Source organism: Pinus tabuliformis, chromosome X (genome assembly GCF_031772625.1).
Source record: "Pinus tabuliformis cultivar Carrire ecotype Pingquan chromosome X, CPIR1, whole genome shotgun sequence".
Lineage (NCBI taxonomy): Eukaryota > Viridiplantae > Streptophyta > Pinopsida > Pinales > Pinaceae > Pinus > Pinus tabuliformis.
In genome coordinates, this window is record NC_142308.1 from 983,125,804 (window position 1) to 983,144,452 (window position 18,649).

The following is an 18,649-nucleotide window of genomic DNA, read 5'->3' on the forward strand; positions in this document are numbered from 1 at the left end:
ATACCATGTCAGGCCAGGAGTAACTCCAGTTTGGCAGAAAACTCAGAAAAACTGATTCGTGTATATTCCATAGGTAACCCATTGTTATATACAATAGGGAGTGATTGTTCAGTTCATCTCCCGATGACTGTTCACCTTCCCAATTTATTTATTTACATAAAATTCCCAATCATGAAGATTAGGTGTCAACAGAAGAAATAGATGAAATTTTTCTTTGACCTTGTCTTCTTATCTAAAATCATTTGAGTTCAAGACAGAAGATAAGATGAAATTTTTGGATGAAGTTGTTAAGGACATTGAGAAAGACATTGAAGGTTTACAAGGTCAAATTCAATCATATAGTCTTCATGGTCATGATCATTCTTTTCAAAAGATTTCTATGGTAGAACACAAGGAGAGGGTGTTGCTTCCTTTATCTTTCGTGATTGAGGAAGAATACACTGTTATTGAAAATCAGTTTGCACAACCAGAAAGTTACGAGAATCATCAAGCCGATCATGTATTCTGGGATCTGTTGTGGCCACCAACAACCCCCCCTCCTTACTTAGTATTAGCAATAACACTAGGTAAGTGGGGACCCTTAGAAAAAATTCAAAAAATTCAATTAAAACTCATGTATTATACTCCTTAAAAAAATATCGCATCGCGCGAAGAAGATAAGACATTTCCTTGTGAGTAGAATGACAAACCGTGAGAGTGCAATGCGAAATCCATCGGATCGCATGCATTAAGAAACGCTCACCAACGAAAACTTTAAAAAATTGTCGATGGTCGATATGCGATATCGCATATCGCAACATCGCAAAAACAACACATAACTATTTAACGAATTGTAAAAAATCTGCGAACTTGCGATAACGCGATGTTATGATCGGCGATCTTGCGATCGCGCAAAACAACAATCTGCGATTCTGCGATAAACGTGATCAAACAACCCTGCGATAACACATCTCGATGAAAATTGCGATCTTGCGATAACGCGATGATGCGATGCGAATCGCAGAGATCGTCCATCGCAGATTTTCCCCAACTCAAACATTCAAGAAAAATTGAATACGCGCGTTAACGAAAATTAATGAATGTACACCAAGTGTTAATGAAAGACAGTTTTGTGTTTTTCGAAGAGTTAGTTCACGTCAGGTGGCATGTTTTTGTACATCCGTAGAGCTCAGAGCTTTCTTGTCAATTTTTATTACTCTCTCCTTATGTCTGAACTATAGGAATGAAAAATAGAAACAATAGGAAGCAATGTGCAGGGAGCGATTAAGGAAAAATGTAAAGCTCCAAAAGCTCGGAAGCAGAGAAAAAATTCCCTCATGACAAATACCGCATGCAACAAAGCCGCAAATTCCAGAGCGCTGTTGAGCTATCCATTACAGATCTATCAATCAGAGCCATGGTTTAATGAGTAATTGAACAATGTTGATATCAATAGGTGATTTAAAATGCTCAAGGTTAGAAGCTCGCAAAAGCAGTATGTTTGCAAAATTTTAAAGCTTATACCCGGTGAAGGAAAGGCACTAAAGGCGAAAAACGCACCAGAAAGGCCCTGATCAAAGAACGGAGGCAGTTTTCGATGTGCAATTAGTGCTTAGCGCTAATCGCGCATCGTTGAGAAAATTTCTCAAAAAGCAAAGTCCCTAACTGCTCAGTCATTCATAAGCCTGAAAGCGCAAGAAAGCAAAGGAAGAGGCAATTTGAGGGCTAACCAAGTGGAATTTGGGTTATTACTGAACATACACAGTAAATCCACATAGCCAGAGATTATTCTCAAGTATATCTGCTATTTTGCTGGGAAAAAATAGTGCCAATGCTTGCCATTTCTATTTGCTTAGCGCAATCAAAAGCGGAAGACAGTCAACCGACTCTACCCAGGCAAATATTGAATGCTCGCAACATTAACGAGCAAATGCAGAAATAGTTAGATATTAGATTTAATTTTAGAAATAATTTTGCTTAGAAAAAGGGCGGTCATATAAACCGTATCCTGAATATGTGTAATTAAGTTATTTAGTTAAGCAGTATTTAAACCCTTCTCATGCATTTAGAGAAGGGTCCAGAAATTTATCAAAAACTTGTCCTCAGAACATGCACTTTTGCACCCTCAGAGGAGGTTTTGGTGAATGAATGGATCAAGATTTGTTGATGTTTGCATTTGATATCTGCTACTGATGTTGCACTTTTGTACTCTTAGTAGATGTTAGAGCAAGGAGAAATAAATCATTGTTGCTTGAAGCTTATGAGTAGGACCAGTCATAAATGGTACTTTTATCTCTTGACCATTTCTACTTATATGTTAAAGTGATATACAGTTTTTAGTTGTTTATATGTTATTGCATGAATGCTTGAGTTACCATTTGGCACTTTTGTACGGTGGTAGCTATTTATTTATGTTTAATGTATGAATAGCTTATTATGCGATATGCTGTTCATAACTGTTTTGCCTAACTTTTTATGCGAAATAGTTCATCTTAATTGATTTCCTTTCTTATAATCGCTGAATGATCTTTATTACCAGTTGTTATCTGAAATCTCTTTAGATCACATAATAGAAAAGTTACATCTCGGGTTAGCATAGATTAGATGTGCTGTTTTTATTAGATTACAATAGCATAGTATTAGATTAAAGTTTGAATTAGAATAGCTTAGATAGTTACTGTTAGATCAGCAACATCTAATTCTACACACACACACACACCCATAGATTGGGAAACTGGTCCCATTATCCCCAGTCGGACCCGCTATACCAAACAGATAAGGAGCTGCCAACCAAGGTCGGACTGGGCGGGTATCCCCCTTGTTGTCGACCCGATTTTCGGGGCTTCAACATATTTGGCGCTAGAAGGAGGGCCTGAACTATGAATGGCAAGTAAATCCAAATCTGAATACCATTCTGAGAGTAAATCACCCTCATCATCTCCCTCGACTTCCCCATTACATTTAAATCCAGAGTCAGAAGTCGCTCGAGTATCAACTACTGCTACCCAACCTGATATTTCAGACCAATCTACCATTGAACCTCCTGAAGTCGAATCCCTGATTCACAAACTTCAGCGATTTTCCATCTCCCCTCAGAGGTCTGATAAATCTCAAGGCAGCATGACTTTGCAGTACAACCCTGCTCATCCCCTGACCAGGCTAAAGAGTGAAAATTTTGGTGTTCAACCAACCGAATTACCTCTTCCCACCAGGAAAAGAGAAAGGAAATCACCGCAAGAGTCTGACAGTGATACTCTTTCGTCCGCATCAGCCATCTCTACTTCACCGCGAAGTCAACCATCCACACCTCCACTCCAGATCATCATACATCCATCCACTGGAACTCCCACAACCCCTCTTCAATCATCTACGATCATAGTATCCTCATGCTCCCAGCCACAGGCATCATCTTCTGTACTTTCCTCTGTTAGCAGTTCAACGATGGCCCAGTCTCCATAGAACAAACCTGGGGCAGTCTTAATGCCTGCACCCTTGAGTCAAATACCAGCCCATCCTGAGAAATGGCTGCCCAAATTCAATCCCGAGGCATGTATGCTAGCAGAAGAGCACATAAACAACTTCATGCTTTCCATTAATCTCAATGGAGTTACTAATGAAGATGCTGTTGTTCGACTTTTTCCCTATACACTGCAAGGGACAGCCAGGTCATGGTACTTTTCATTACCCTCTGGATCCATTACAAGTTGGGATATCTTCCAAGACCAATTCCTAACCAAGTTTGGTGATGACAGATCAATGAAAACGTTAATCAATGACCTATCCAATCTTCAAGCCGAAGCTAGAGAGCCTATTAAGGATTTCAATTTACGGTTCAACAAAATTTTCAACAAAATTCCTACTGCTTCTCAGCCCAGCGAAGAAGTACGATGTGAATGGTATATTACCGCTCTACCATCGAACATAGCCATCTTCATGGACAGGGCAAATAAAATGACCTTAGTTGAAAACATGAAAGAGGCGTTAGCAGTAGAAAAACGAATAATAGCCCTGGAAAAGAGATCCGCGATAGAGGAATGTAAGTCCAAAAAAGTCACCTTCAAGGAAGACTCCAAGAAGAAATAAGCAAAAGATCCTTTTGATTTAGAAGGATTGCAGAAAGTTCTAAAGACCATGTCCAATGAGATGGTCGACATAAAAAAGCAAGTAGCAGAAACTTATTTGAAAAAGCCCTATAGAGCTTTTAAAAGAGGTCCTTCAACGAATGTAAAGCCACCCAATGCCATTTCAAATGCTGAATCCGAGGAAGAGGAAGAGGAAATCGCCACTAAAGGGTAGACCGATGACGAAGAAGTTGTGGAATTACAAGGAATGTGGGATTTCATCCTCCCACAAGAGGAAGATCAAGAAGTATTTCCAGTTCGCACACGAAGTAAAAATCAGCTTGATCCTCCCCAAACTACCCCTAAGCAAAAGAGCGCGAGCTCTGCAACAAAAGATAAAGTCGCAACAAAGAAAACGACATCCAAAGCGACTCAAACTAGCCCAGTCCAAGCAGATGAAACGACTCCATCAAAAACACTAATAGTATCGGATGAAATGGAGTACAATATTATTGATGACATGAAAAATACTAGGGCTAATATCACCCTTTACGAACTGAGCAAGTTGAAACATCAACAGAAGATAATGATGAAAGAATTATATGCTGTGCCAGTTGCACCTTTGCTTGCAGCTGTACTTTCTCAAGCTTCCCACAACATGGGAAGACCTCTAACGAACGCGATCAGTAAGATTGATCCAAATGACATCGCCTTGATTGGAGGAAGATCAAGATCTCACACTCCCCCGTTTCTCCTCACCTATGAAATCTTCAATAAAAATGTGCACAATTGTTTAGTAGATTTCGGTGCTTCATTGAATATTTTACCCAAATCTATATGTGCCAAATTAAATGTTCAACCACAGAAATCCGCAGTGCGCATAGTTCAGCTCGATCGATCTCAAGTCGAAGTGATCGGCGAACTAAATCAAGTAACCATAAGATTGTCATCCAACCCTGAAGGTATGTCAGGTTATTGACATTCTAGTTGCTGACATCCCAAAATTCTATGGCTTAATCCTTAGCAGGGATTGGTCAGAGAAACTCCATGGATACTTCGCAACTGATTGGTCGCACATGTGGCTGCCCTACAATGGTAAACCGAATCAAATAAAAGTTGAACGAGAGCTACACCAGAAGTACATAGTAACGGAGTTAGAGGGAGAAAATGAACCGGTAGCATACAACAACAGTATCATTGACAATTACTTGGTAGATTCTTTCCTCGGCAATTTCAATGCTCATGCATCACCTTATTTAGAAAATTCAGTTTTGTCCCAAGTTGAAAATTTTTCTCGAACTGATAGTTCGAAATGTATTAATTTTTTAGATAAACCTGTAAATACATCTTTGTTTTGGAAATTATTTTTTGATGGCTCTAGATCTAACGAAGGAGCAGGAGCAGGATGTGTTCTGATTAGTCCAGAAGGAGAAAAGATCATGCTCACATGCAGACTTGAATTTGATTGCACAAACAATACAACAGAATATGAGGCTTTGGTTCAAGGCCTATACAAGGCAATCGGGTTAGATGTCAAGTATCTTCAAGTCTTTGGAGACTCTGAGATTGTGGTTAAGTAGGTATGTAACACTATACATTGCTTATCAAGTCACTTAAAACACTATCAATCTTTAGTACAAGATCTGACTGAGCATTTCATAGCATTTAATATTTCTTCAATCCCCAGACTACAAAACGCTAGTGCAGACCTTTTGGCTAACGTAGCTTCTAAGCTTATTCCCTCAGAAGATTTTAGTCCAGATAGATTCTCAATAGAATTAATCTTTAGACCGTCCATTCCTAACAAGATCACAAATTGGAGAGTATTCAATTATGATCCAGATATCGTAAATTTCCTCACATTTGAAGGATCCTACTCCAATCAAATAATTGACGAAGACAAACACGATCGACAATTGCAACAAAATAGCACTAATAATGCTATATCGAAGTCGGTGGTTAAGTTAGAAGACTTATACGATTTGAAAGATCGGTTTAAGAGGTCTACAAATTCAAAACTCTACAGTTCAACCTTGAACTACGAATTAGTAAACCTGGGGACCGATACTAAACCACAAAACATTAATCTAGGCCTCGGCCTAGCCCCTGAAGAAAAACTAGCGTATATTCGTCTTTTGAGACAATATAAAAATGTTTTTGCCTGGAATTATGATGAGCTGAAAACATACGACACTTCTATCATCCAGCATACTATTCCCATGATCGATAACGAAAAACCTGTCCAACAAAAACTGAGAAAGATCCACCCCAATTTAGAAAATCAGATAAAAACCGAGCTCAACAAGTTACTGAAAGCCAGGATAATATTTCCCGTCAGACATTCCAAATGGGTCTCCAATATGGTACCCGTTAGAAAGAAAAATGGAGACATTAGGATTTGCATTGACTTTCGGAATCTTAACAAAGCCTGTCAAAAAGACAATTTTCCTCTTCCACCTATGGAGCAAATATTGCAGGCGGTGGTAGGCTCAGAACTAATGTCTTTCTTGGATGGATTTTCAGGGTACAATCAAGTGTTGGTACATCCTGATGATCAGTTGAAAACCACATTCAGAACTAAATGGGGCACATATGCATATCAGAAGATGCCATTTGGTTTGATTAATGCTGGTGCTACATTTCAGAGAGCCATGGACATCGCATTCAGAGGTTTAGTCAATAAATCTGTAGTAATTTATTTGGATGATATAACAGTGTACTCCAAGAAGCGAAGCGACCATCTCAAAGACCTGAAACAAATCTTTCAACGATGTTTAAGGTATGGAATTTCACTTAACCCAAAGAAATCTTTTTTCGCATTAAGTGAAGGGAAACTTCTAGGATTCATAGTGTCAAATTCCGGTATTCACATTAATCCTGACAGAATCAAAGAAATTTCTGAAATATCCCTACCTCATAACAAAAAAGCCATGCAATCTTTCCTTGGTCAAATCAATTTTGTAAAGAGATTCGTTCTAGATTTTTCGCGAATCGTGTCTCCTTTGCAGACCATGATTAAAAAGAATTCAAATTTTAAATGGGGTCAAGATGAACATGAAGCATTCAACCTGATCAAGCAAGCCATTATTAATGCTCCATCTTTAGCAACCCCGAATTTTTCAGAATCTTTTATTTTATACACATTTGCCTCAGATAAATCATATGCCGCAATACTAACTCAAGCGAATCAAGAAAAAGTGGAAGCTCCAATTGCGTTTTTTAGCTCAAATTTATAAGGTGTTGAACTCAATTATTCAGACGTGGAGAAAAAGGCTTATGCTGTTTTCAAAGTAGTCAAATACTTCAAACCTTTCTTACTTAAAACCCATACTAAGATCATAGTACCGTTTCCAGCGGTAAGGAATCTTCTAGTACAAAAGGATGTGGGTGAGAAAAGGGCCAATTGGGTTACTGCCTTACAAGAATACGACCTTGAGATCAAACTAGCAAACATTGTAAGAGGTCAAGGCTTCTGCAAAATGCTGGCCGGAGCATCGCAAATTTCTGAAACTCCATCGGAAGAGGTAAAAATGGGTGAGGTAAGCCTAAATGATGTAGAATCATTATATGATGATATCATTTATTATCTTAAGAACGGGTATGCTCCTTCACACCTTGATAATACTAAGAAAAGAGCTCTAAGATTGAAAGCTAAACAATATCAGCTCATAAATGATATTCTTTTCAGAAAAAATTATGATTATGTTCTTCTTAGGTGTCTTGAAAAAACTGAAGCTCAAAAATTTTTGCAGGAACTCCACGATGGGCCAGCAGGCGGACACTATGCTGGAGATGCTACTGCACATAAAATCTTACGCGCAGGATATTATTGGCCCACGCTGTTCAAAGACTCGCACAGTTACGTGAGAAGATGTCAAGTCTGCCAAACTATTGCTGGGAGACAAAAGAAGTCGTCCCTGCCACTACAGCCGGTAAACATCGAGCAACCTTTCAGTCAGTGGGGCTTGGACATAATAGGTGAGATCGTTCCTCACTCTTCTAAGCAACATAGATACATCCTCATGGCAACAAATTATTTCACAAAACGGGTAGAAGCAGTTCCGCTCAAGATAGCTAATTCTGAAAATATTATTGAGTTCATAGATCAATTTATAATCACTAGGTTTGGATTGCCATCTGCTTTAATGTTTGACAATGCATCATACTTTTCTGGAAATGCAATGACTAATTTTGCACTTAAAAGAGGATTCAAACTTAAATATTCGGCCAATTACTATCCACAAGGTAATGGGTTAGCTGAGTCAACAAATAAAAACCTAATCAGGATTATTAAAAGAACAGTTGACCAGAATCAAAAGAATTGGCACAAAGCTTTGGTATATGCTTTATGGGCAGATAGGATAACGCAAAAAGCTTCAATCGGCACTTCTCCCTTTAATTTAGTTTATGGGAAAGAAGTGGTTCTTCCAACTCACTTAGCCATTCCCTCTTTGTCTTTAGTACAATACATTGATGAAGTACCCACTTCCTCCTTACAGCTGAGACAAATGGAAATAATTAAATTAGAAGAACAACGAGAACAAGCTAAGAAAACACATGCTCATCATCAAGCGCTAGTAAAATCCTCTTTTGATTCAAACATAATGACCAGAAAAGATTTTCAGATGGGAGATTTAGTTTTAAAGTGGGATAAGGCTCATGAAGAAAAGGGCAAACACACAAAATTTCAAAGGATGTGGCTTGGTCCTTTTCAGATTGTTGAAGTCATAGGTCCATCAACATTTGTGTTACAGGATTTAGCAGGTAGGAGGGATCCTTTGCCTGTTAATGGACAAATTCTCAAGAAATATTTTCCATAGAAGATTATTCTTCTATTTTTGTAGAATAGTTTTTCTTTTCATAATAAAACTAGTTGTGAGTGGTTACATTAGGTATTTACGAAAAAGACACCAATTCTCTTTCAGATTTTGAGCTTTTCGCTTGTATAAATAGCAAATCTTTTGAAAAATTGGTCTTTATTATTGACAGATACAGTTAAAAACTTTAGCCTAGATATGATACAAGTTTCAACTTCAAGGAATTTGATGAAAGCAACCTTTAGTGAAGAAATTGTTTTATATCAGCACAATGAAAGGTATCAATAACAAAATGAAGATTCTCTATAGAACAGTTGTTTCCAAAAACTCTATTATTGTCGTCCAGAGCTATCTTAAGGAAACAATGACTTCCTCCCTGCTAAGGAAAATCGCAACTTTCAGAGGGATAATCCAAGGATACACTATATCTTGAGAATAAGAGGTCTCATCACGAGCCGACTTATCATAATCATAGATATCATAACTTGCTGACTTTGCCAATACTGTCTACTACAACAGGGCAATGACTCAAGATTGTTGCAATCAAAAGACAAGGGGTCTCATCACGAGCCAACTTGTTCAGCAAAGTTATGAATCAAGTGAGTGACTGTGTCATAATTTGGCTACCAAACCAAGACATTGTTCTTTAAGAATAAAAAGAAAATCAAAGCAATAAGTGTAAATATGGATTTTTCTTTGAAAGTTGTAGGTCACCTTAAGTAGGATACAGGATCATTGTTGGGTAACAGGTAACCCTGTCGAGGCTATAAATTCCTGCTGGCAGCAGAGGCTCTACCTATGACAAATGAGCATATTTAAAACTGGTTTACAGAGGAGACTTTATTTTATCTTTACAAGACCAAGTAATGGTTGATGTAAATACAAGGACTAGCCTAAGGAAGCAAATAATTAGAATGAAAAGAGGTTGAAACAAAATATCATTGACAGTTTAAAGCATAATGTACTCTATATGTCCATAACAAAGTTTAATTTTTGAAAAATTTTCTGTTTTGGAAGTTTGAAAAATTCAATAGGAAAACAGAGATAACTAGTTGTTCCAAGTGAATCGCCAATTGTTGTGGCCACCAACAACCCCCCCTCCTTACTTAGTATTAGCAATAACACTAGGTAAGTGGGGACCCTTAGAAAAAATTCAAAAAATTCAATTAAAACTCATTTATTATACTCCTTAAGAAAATATCGCATCGCGCGAAGAAGATAAGACATTTCCTTGTGAGTAGAATGACAAACCATGAGAGTGTGAAGTGAAATCCATCACATTGCATGCATTAAGAAACGCTCACAAACGAAAACTTTAAAAAATCGTCGATGGTCGATATGAGATATCGCATATCGCAACATCGCAAAAACAACACATAACTATTTAACGAATTGTAAAAAATCTGCGACCTTGCGATAACGCAATGCTGCGATCGGAAATCTTGCGATCGCGTGAAACAGCAATCTGTGATTCTGCGATAAATGTGATCGGACAACCCTGTGATAACACATCTCGATGAAAATTGCAATCTTGCGATAACGCGATGATGCGATGCTGCGATGTGAATCGCAGAGATCGTCCATCGTAGATTTTCCCCGGCTCAAACATTCAAGAAAAATTGAATACGCGTGTTAATGAAAATTAATGAATGTACGCCAAGTGTTAATGAAAGACAGTTTTGTGTTTTTCGAAGAGTTAGTTCACGTCAGGTGGAATGTTTTTGTACATCCGTAGAGCTCAGAGATTTCTTGTCAATTTTCATTACTCTCTCCTTATGTCTGAACTATAGGAATGAAAAACAAAAACAATAGGAAGCAATGTGTAGGGAGCGATTAAGGAAAAACGTAAAGCTCCAAAAGCTCGGAAGCAGATAAAAAATGCCCTCATGAACGGATACCGCATGTAACAGAGCCACAAATTCCAGAGCGCTGCTGAGCTATCCATTACAGATCTATCAGTCAGAGCCATGGTTTAATGAGTAATTGAACAATGATGATATCAACAGGTGATTTACAACGCTCAAGGTTAGAAGCTCGCAAAAGCAGTATGTTTGCAAAATTTTAAAGCTTATACCCGGTGAAGGAAAGGTGCTAAAGGCAAAAAACGCACCAGAAAGGCCCTGATCAAAGAACGGAGGCAGTTTTTGATGCGAGATTAGCGCCTAGCGCTAATCGCGCATCACTGAGAAAATTGCTCAAAAAGCAAAGTCCCTAACTGCTCAGTCATTCATAAGCCTGAAAGCGCAAGAAAGAAAAGGCAGAGGCAATTTGAGGGTTAACCAAGTGGAATTTGGGTTATTACTGAACATACACAGTAAATCCACATAGCCAGAGATGATTCTCAAGTATATTTGCTATTTTGCTGGGAAAAAATAGTGCCAGCGCTTGCCATTTCTGTTTCCTTAGCTCAATCAAAAGCGGAAGACAGTCAACCAACTCTACCTAGGCAAATATTGAATGCTTGCAACATTAAGGAGCAAATGCAGAAATAGTTAGATATTAGATTTAATTTTAGAAATAATTTTGCTTAGAAAAAGGGCGGTCATTTAAACCGTATCCTGAATATGTGTAATTAAGTTATTTAGTTAAGTAGTATTTAAACCCTTCTCATGCATTTAGAGAAGGGTCCAGAAATTTATCAAAATCTTGTCCTCAGAACATGCACTTTTGCACCCTCAGAGGAGGTTTTGGTGAATGAATGGATCAAGATTTGTTGATGTTTGCATTTGACATCTGCTACTGATGTTGCACTTCTGTACTCTTAGTAGATGTTAGAGCAAGGAGAAATAAATAATTGTTGCTTGAAGCTTATGAGTAGGACCAGTCATAAAAGTGATATACAGTTTTTAGTTGTTTATATGTTATTTCCTGAATGCTTGAGTTACCATTTGGAGCTTTTGTACGGTGGTAGCTATTTATTTATGTTGAATCTATGAATAGCTTATTATGCGATATGCTGTTCATAACTGTTTTGCCTAACTTTTTATGCGAAATAGTTCATCTTAATTGATTTCCTTTCTTATAATCATTGAATGATCTTTATTACCAGTTGTTATATGAAATCTCTTTAGATCGCATAATAGAAAAGTTACATCCCGGGTTAGCATAGATTAGATGTGTTGTTTTTATTAGATTACAATAGCATAGTATTAGATTAAAGTTTGAATTAGAATAGCTTAGATAGTTACTGTTAGATCAGCAACATCCAATTCTACACACACACACACCCATAGATTGGGAAACTGGTCCCATTATCCCCAGTCGGACCCGCTATACCAAACGGATAAGGAGCTGCCAACCAAGGTCCGGACCAGGCAGGTATCCCCCTTGTTGTCAACCCGATTTTCGGGGCTTCAACAAGATCCTATAGCTAAATACATGGAAGAGTTTTACTCTCCAGTGTTTCAGTTTTTCTATGAAGATCAGAGGCAATTTCAGTGGCAGTGGTCATCACAATATCATAGTTGCTCTGAACTCCGATGCAGTCAAAAAACTCAAGTATCAGATAAGACAAATGATTGGCTACATTGGAAATTTCACATTGATTAAGCTGAAAGAAGTTTGAAATTGATAGGGTAGGTAGGTGGGAAAATGCAAATAAGCTCAAGGTTGACTGAGCATTTTTCAGTAGATATAGATTTCTTTCTCCTACAGTGATCATCAAGCTTAAGCCCGAGGTGAAGGCCCAAGAAGCTTAAAGGGGATGCTTGTCAAGCAAATTTCTGTTTGTCATAAGAGGATAAAGCACTAGACCTGCAAGTTCTTAGTGTACTACAGGAGCACACTATCCCAAGTGGAGCCACTGTTATCACTTAAGAAGCAATTTCTAAATTGTTCACATCAGTTCGATTGTGAAGGTTAAGTGTTAGTCCGGGTTTAATTTAGTGTCTAAATCCTAGGAGTCTTGTTGGTATGTTTAAATAAATATCAACACTCTGTTTTCATCCATCACTGGTCTAACATCACACCTAAGCTCCATATGTCAATCCTATTTCAAAGTTCTTATGCGCTACGAAATCGGGGATTCGTGCTGATCCATAACAAATCTCATCCAGCTGTCTAATTTATCAAAATTTGTTATCTTTCTACATCATCAGTTATTAGCCCATACATTTTGCCTATCAATTCAACCACTTATCCTCATCATTAGGTCATTAGGTGTCTTGGTACGCACAGGTTGCAAGCTTCGTAAAGGAGCCGAGTGTTCACAATCATGATGATGTTTGGGTTCATACATGGGAAGCAAATTAATAGGCTTTCAATTTAAATTCTTTGAAGATCAAGCGAGGTAGCTTTCCTCATATATTTGTGAAGTCAAACTACACTATAGAGACTATGGAGGAAGAGTGGAGTGGATTATTTTGTTTAATAGAGTTACCCATCTAATCCATTATCAATATCATTAATCCTTTGAGAGAGCCCTCTCAGGTTGGGGAGGCTAAGCCTCAGCCTAAAGTAGGTTTGAAATAGTTACTTAAGGTCTTCCTGGTCAGCAGCCTTCCAGGGTCTGATTTTGAGATAACACCCTCAACTTCAACCATATTCTCCACCTCCGATGAGTTATGGTCAACCTTATGGGGGGACCAGTTCCTCTTACACCTATTCCCCCCCCCCCCCTCAAACTTTTCACATGGAAAATCTTATCCAGGTTCCAACATGTCATATGCATATCCCCATCCACATTAGTAGATGCCAGGGCCATTTGTTGCTCCACCTATCTATCCTAATGTTTCCCCATCTTCTTACTATATGTATGTATCACCTAGCACTCCAGCGCCCCAGCTCCCCATACCTCCTCCACCTATGCCACAACAACAACCTACTCCACAAGGTCAAGTGTATGCTCAGCATATCACAACCAATTCCCCCAACCCCAAGAAAAGGAATAAGGGGAAAGGTTATCGGAACTAAGAATCTCAAGGTAACCAAGGTAATCAGGGTTCTCCACCTAACACACCTCATGGAAGCCAGCCTAGTCCGACTAGCAAATAATAGGGTGGGAAACCCAAGAAAAACAAGGTTCTTCATATGAAAAAATATTGTTCTTGTTGTGGTGTATATGGCCATTATACTCATGAGTGTCCCCTTTTATCTCATATGCTTCAAACATGGGAAGCTCAAGCAGCTACTTCTAGAGGACAACAACCCATAGCTCCTCCTCCTCCTTCTGCTTCATCTCAACTGATTGTGCTTACCAATCCTTTTCCTCACCAAGGATATCTAGCTGCTCAACCTACACAAGGTCATGCAGCTCCCCCACCTCCACCATCTGGTCACAATGATTATCATATTCTTATGATAAATTTTGATGAAGTCAACACTGAACAAGTCAACCTTCAGACTCGATCACACCAATATGACAAGCCACCTGCTAAGTCAACGACTGAGTCCCAACCTAAAATTTCCACTAAGCCTCTGTCGTCATCAAATGGTATGTTACATATCCATCTACCTAAGGTAGAGGTTATCCCCAACATCCCTAAGGGTCCATTATGTCGAAATGCTGCTTTTGCTAAAGCCACCCATAGCTATAGCATAGTAGATGACTTGGCACAGTCTCTTGTTTCCATGTCAATGTTAGAAGTCCTCCAGAAGTTCCTATCCCAATGGAGATCTCTACTCTTTACTTTGGGTGTTGTGGATAATTTTGTCAATCGTATGATTGTCTTTGACATTGAAAAGTCAGAACATCCCACCCTTCCTTCATTCATTTCATTTCAAATACGAGTCTCCATAAGAAACACCATTGTTTAGTGGTTTATCATAGATGAAGGCACCTCCACTTGTGTGATGGATGCTAGTGTTTGGAAGCAAATTGGTTCACCTCACTTGTCACCTTCCACCATCAATCTTTGTGCTTGGGATGGTCATCCCTCTCATCCCCTTGGCTTATATCGCAATTGTTCTATCACTATTTTCGGCAAGAATGTCTCTATAGAAATCATGATCATTGATGCAGACTATAACATCCTATTGGGTCTATTGTCACTCTCTCCAAAATGTGTTTTCAGTTGTCCAAAGTGCCAAAGAGAAGTGAATTTTGAAGCCATATTCCAAGCCATGAAATCTCTCCAAGCTACATCAAACCCTCTCCATTGCATAGTTCTCGGAACAAGCTTTCCAACAGTATGTGGAATACTAAAAATGGACTTCTGGATCATAAGATATGGCCAGTTGAAGTTCAGGGGTTTTGTTTCCTTTGAAAGGAAATAAATAAGAACATATCGGAGCTTTGGGAGCATGTCACAAATCGCAATCGGAGTTTTCTAAAAACAACAACAAGGGAGGATAGAGTAAACTAGCAATCAACGATCGTCGATATTGAAGATTAGAGGTCTAATGCAGTGATGAGGAAATCGAAGGTTTGAGTTGAAATCAGCGATAAACGATCGCAACAACAAAAATATGTCGCGAATCAATAATTGGCGATATTCAACAGACCACTCTTAAGAAATCGCAGGGAGAATATGTTGATATTACAAATCACTGGGAAATGCCGAAAGTGATTTACAAAGGAAATTAATGAAAAACCAAGGGTATATGGGCCTTTTCTCTCTGCTCTGGAAGGCCACGTGGTGGAATACTATTGTTCTTGATAAATCCACGTGACGTCTGATGTCATCATGATGTGCCAGTACGGAGGACACGTGGCATGCAGATCTTACATTTTCAAGGGTCCAAACAGGGCATATCTAGGCGACATGTGTCACCACTCAGAAAGTTCCACATGGAAGTGATGACATCACATCGGAAATCACAAATCAGAGGTTGAGGCTTATCGACACTTTTTAACACAGTGCACACATGGGAAAGTGCGATAAAGGGGCTCCAATGTGGGGGGCTGGTTCACAGTCACAAAGGCATAAAAAACCAAAGGCCGAGCTGGAGGCTAAGCACTAAAGGGTTATCACAATCGGAGATCGCAAACATGTTGCGACACCCTGACTGGAAACCTCCGATGTAGTTGAGCTCCGATATTTGGTTAAGCATGCAGTCACTAGAGAAAATTAAAGGAAAGGGGCACAAAGCACTTTATAAAAGGAAAAAGGCCCTTGGACAAGAGTCTAAAGTCTCTAGTGCCTTAGGGCTAAGCCCCAGGTCACATCCCCCAAGTCATGTGAGAAGAAAGGCAGAAAGGGGCTAAACCAAAGGGGTCTAAAGGAGATCGAGACTTGCTGTTCTGTAATGCCTTTAATAGTAAAAGTCTTGATACATCGATGCCTTGATAGTATGGTACAGGGCTTTGAATGCAGATGCGTCGGTAGTTGAGGCATTGAATGAAGACATGGTGCATCGGTAAATCAGTATGGGGACTAAGGAAGACTTAATGCCTCAGTGTGGAGCTCCACTCAGTCATAAATGTAAAGGACTACCTAGATAAACTTTGCTTCCACTCTATGACAAGCAAACACAGTCGATCACTACCAACTCCAGAGAGTGTTGAAGCCAAACAGTTAATTTAAAAGCGACTGGAATTGATAGATGAGCTAGAGGAATACATTGTGGCAGAGACGTGGCCTGATCAGGGACCTTCACAGGAACCGCAGAACAATATTTTCCTCACCATCATTCAATTTTCCTTATTTTTGTTGATTCTGTATTTCTTTCATTTTAAAGGAGGGAATCAAATCCTGATTGTAATCATTATGGGACACAAAGATTTTGCACACCGAGACAACTATTCAATCAGTCAATTGGAGCTCTAGCTGAGATATTTTGCAACTGTTAATTCAAATCTCCCCCTCTCCTTATAAATATGGGGAAGAAACATTTAATAGAGGTTCTGGAATTCTGTACCCGAGTGGTCCAAATTTTGTGATTCCACTTTGGTTTTACTTTCCTGTTCATGAAGGACTTGAGAGATATCTTGCTAAATGTAACGAATTGGTGATTGGGACAAGAGGATTAATTAAACTATTCTATTAATTCCTATCATAGCAATGTGCAGTATGTTTTCCTCTCTATAAATATCCTTTCATATATGTTTTTCTTTCTATGAAATTGTGTTACTAATGAAGTTGTTAGTCTCATCCTTTCATGGATTTATCTAGGTTGCTAAATAGAAAACAATACCTGTGTATAAGACAGATTTATTTGTGTTATTCGATTAACCTGTAGTACCTGTATGAGTGCAAATTTACTCATGTTGTTTGGTGATAAATGTACCCATGAGGTGTAGGGTATGAAACCTTAATTTTCGTTGCACTCTCTCTGCTCTTTCATCTCCTCCCCTTCCATATTTCTATTGGAACATCATTGCTTAGGATTTATTATTGCAATCAACCCTATGCACCGAATTCCCTCCTCCCTTTTCTCCTCTTCACCTTACTACAACGCCAATATTAAAGCTGCATGTTGTTGTGTGTTGGCCATCAGAACAAGACATTCCTCCTTGAGATTAGCCCAATTCACCCCCTGAGCATTTGGATCCATGTATTTCTTCTATTTCATAATCCATTTAAAATTCCGAAAGATCCAACTAGTGGAACCTAGATTTCCCTATGAAACTCCTTCAAAGTTTGATGCAAATCCAGTTAATCTTTAGACTTCATAGCCCAATGGAATTATAACAATTAAATCAACCAAACCATTCAATCAAAACAATTAGTACAGTCATAAGTAGTCTAAAATTCGCATAAAACAAAGCTAAATTTTTCAAAGAGATCCCTCTCTGAAGCTCAAAGGGATAGATCCCAGCTTCCAAAGTGGTTTTGATATTGTCTTGTGTGTTTACTCCCTTAACCTCAAAAATACAGAACGACAACAACTACCACACAATTCTCTTCACCTTAGACAAAATTATCTTTATCTTAGGTATATGAGATCCCCTTGTTTGTGGGACAAGGAACCCACCTCTGTGCAGTGATTTGACTGCTAAAGTTTATGAAGGAATACATACTCTACCCCACTTCAGATTTGAACCTGTGACTTTTTGGGAGGAAACAAGTGTTCTTAACTATTAGGCCCACTAAAGTTGTATAAATTTTATACAAAAATATTTTACATAAGTTAAAAATAAAAATATTGTATTTACTATAGACATTTAAACATTTTTTTATTGTTAATATTTTTTTAAATATTATGTTTTAACTCCATATTCATGATCAAGACACATCATGTAAGGACCTACGGTCCAAGTCATCACCGCCGAGATGTGAAGTGCAACATGTTTTGAGCGCACAAGTTGGAGGAAGGCCGAGCGAACACTTGAGTGCGTACGAAAGTGGTAAGGCGGTCTCATACTTATAGTGAATGAGTTGAGAGTTCACTCAAATGGGCCGACGATGGAAAGGAGTGTAATTTGGGGTGTTGGTTGATGAGTCGACCAACCAAATAGGCAAACGAAGGGCGTCGGTTGGACAAAAACACAAGTCAGCCATGGATGGCACGACCATGCGTGGAGGCATATATATAACAAGGCATTGGAGCTTTGGAAGGGCAACCCGAACTTGGTCATTCGCTCTACATCAAAGGAAGGTGCAAAGAAGTGTAAAGAAGGCTGAGTTAAGGCGCAGATTTATGCGCCCGACTCATAGGCAAGACTACACGGAATAGCACACAGGTTTGGTGAAGGGTGAAGGGCGCGGGTGAAGGCGCCCGACGTTCGAGTAAAGGCGTGGGTGATGACTCGGGTGAGTCACCTGCTCGGCGTGCAAATGAAATGCGGTGGTGAAGACTCGAGTGAGGTCGCCCGCCTGCCGTGCGAAAGTGTGAAGGGTGACTTGGGTAGGTCGCCTGCTCGTCGTGCAAGAGGAAATGCGGGGTGACTCAGGTGAGGTCACTCGACTGTTG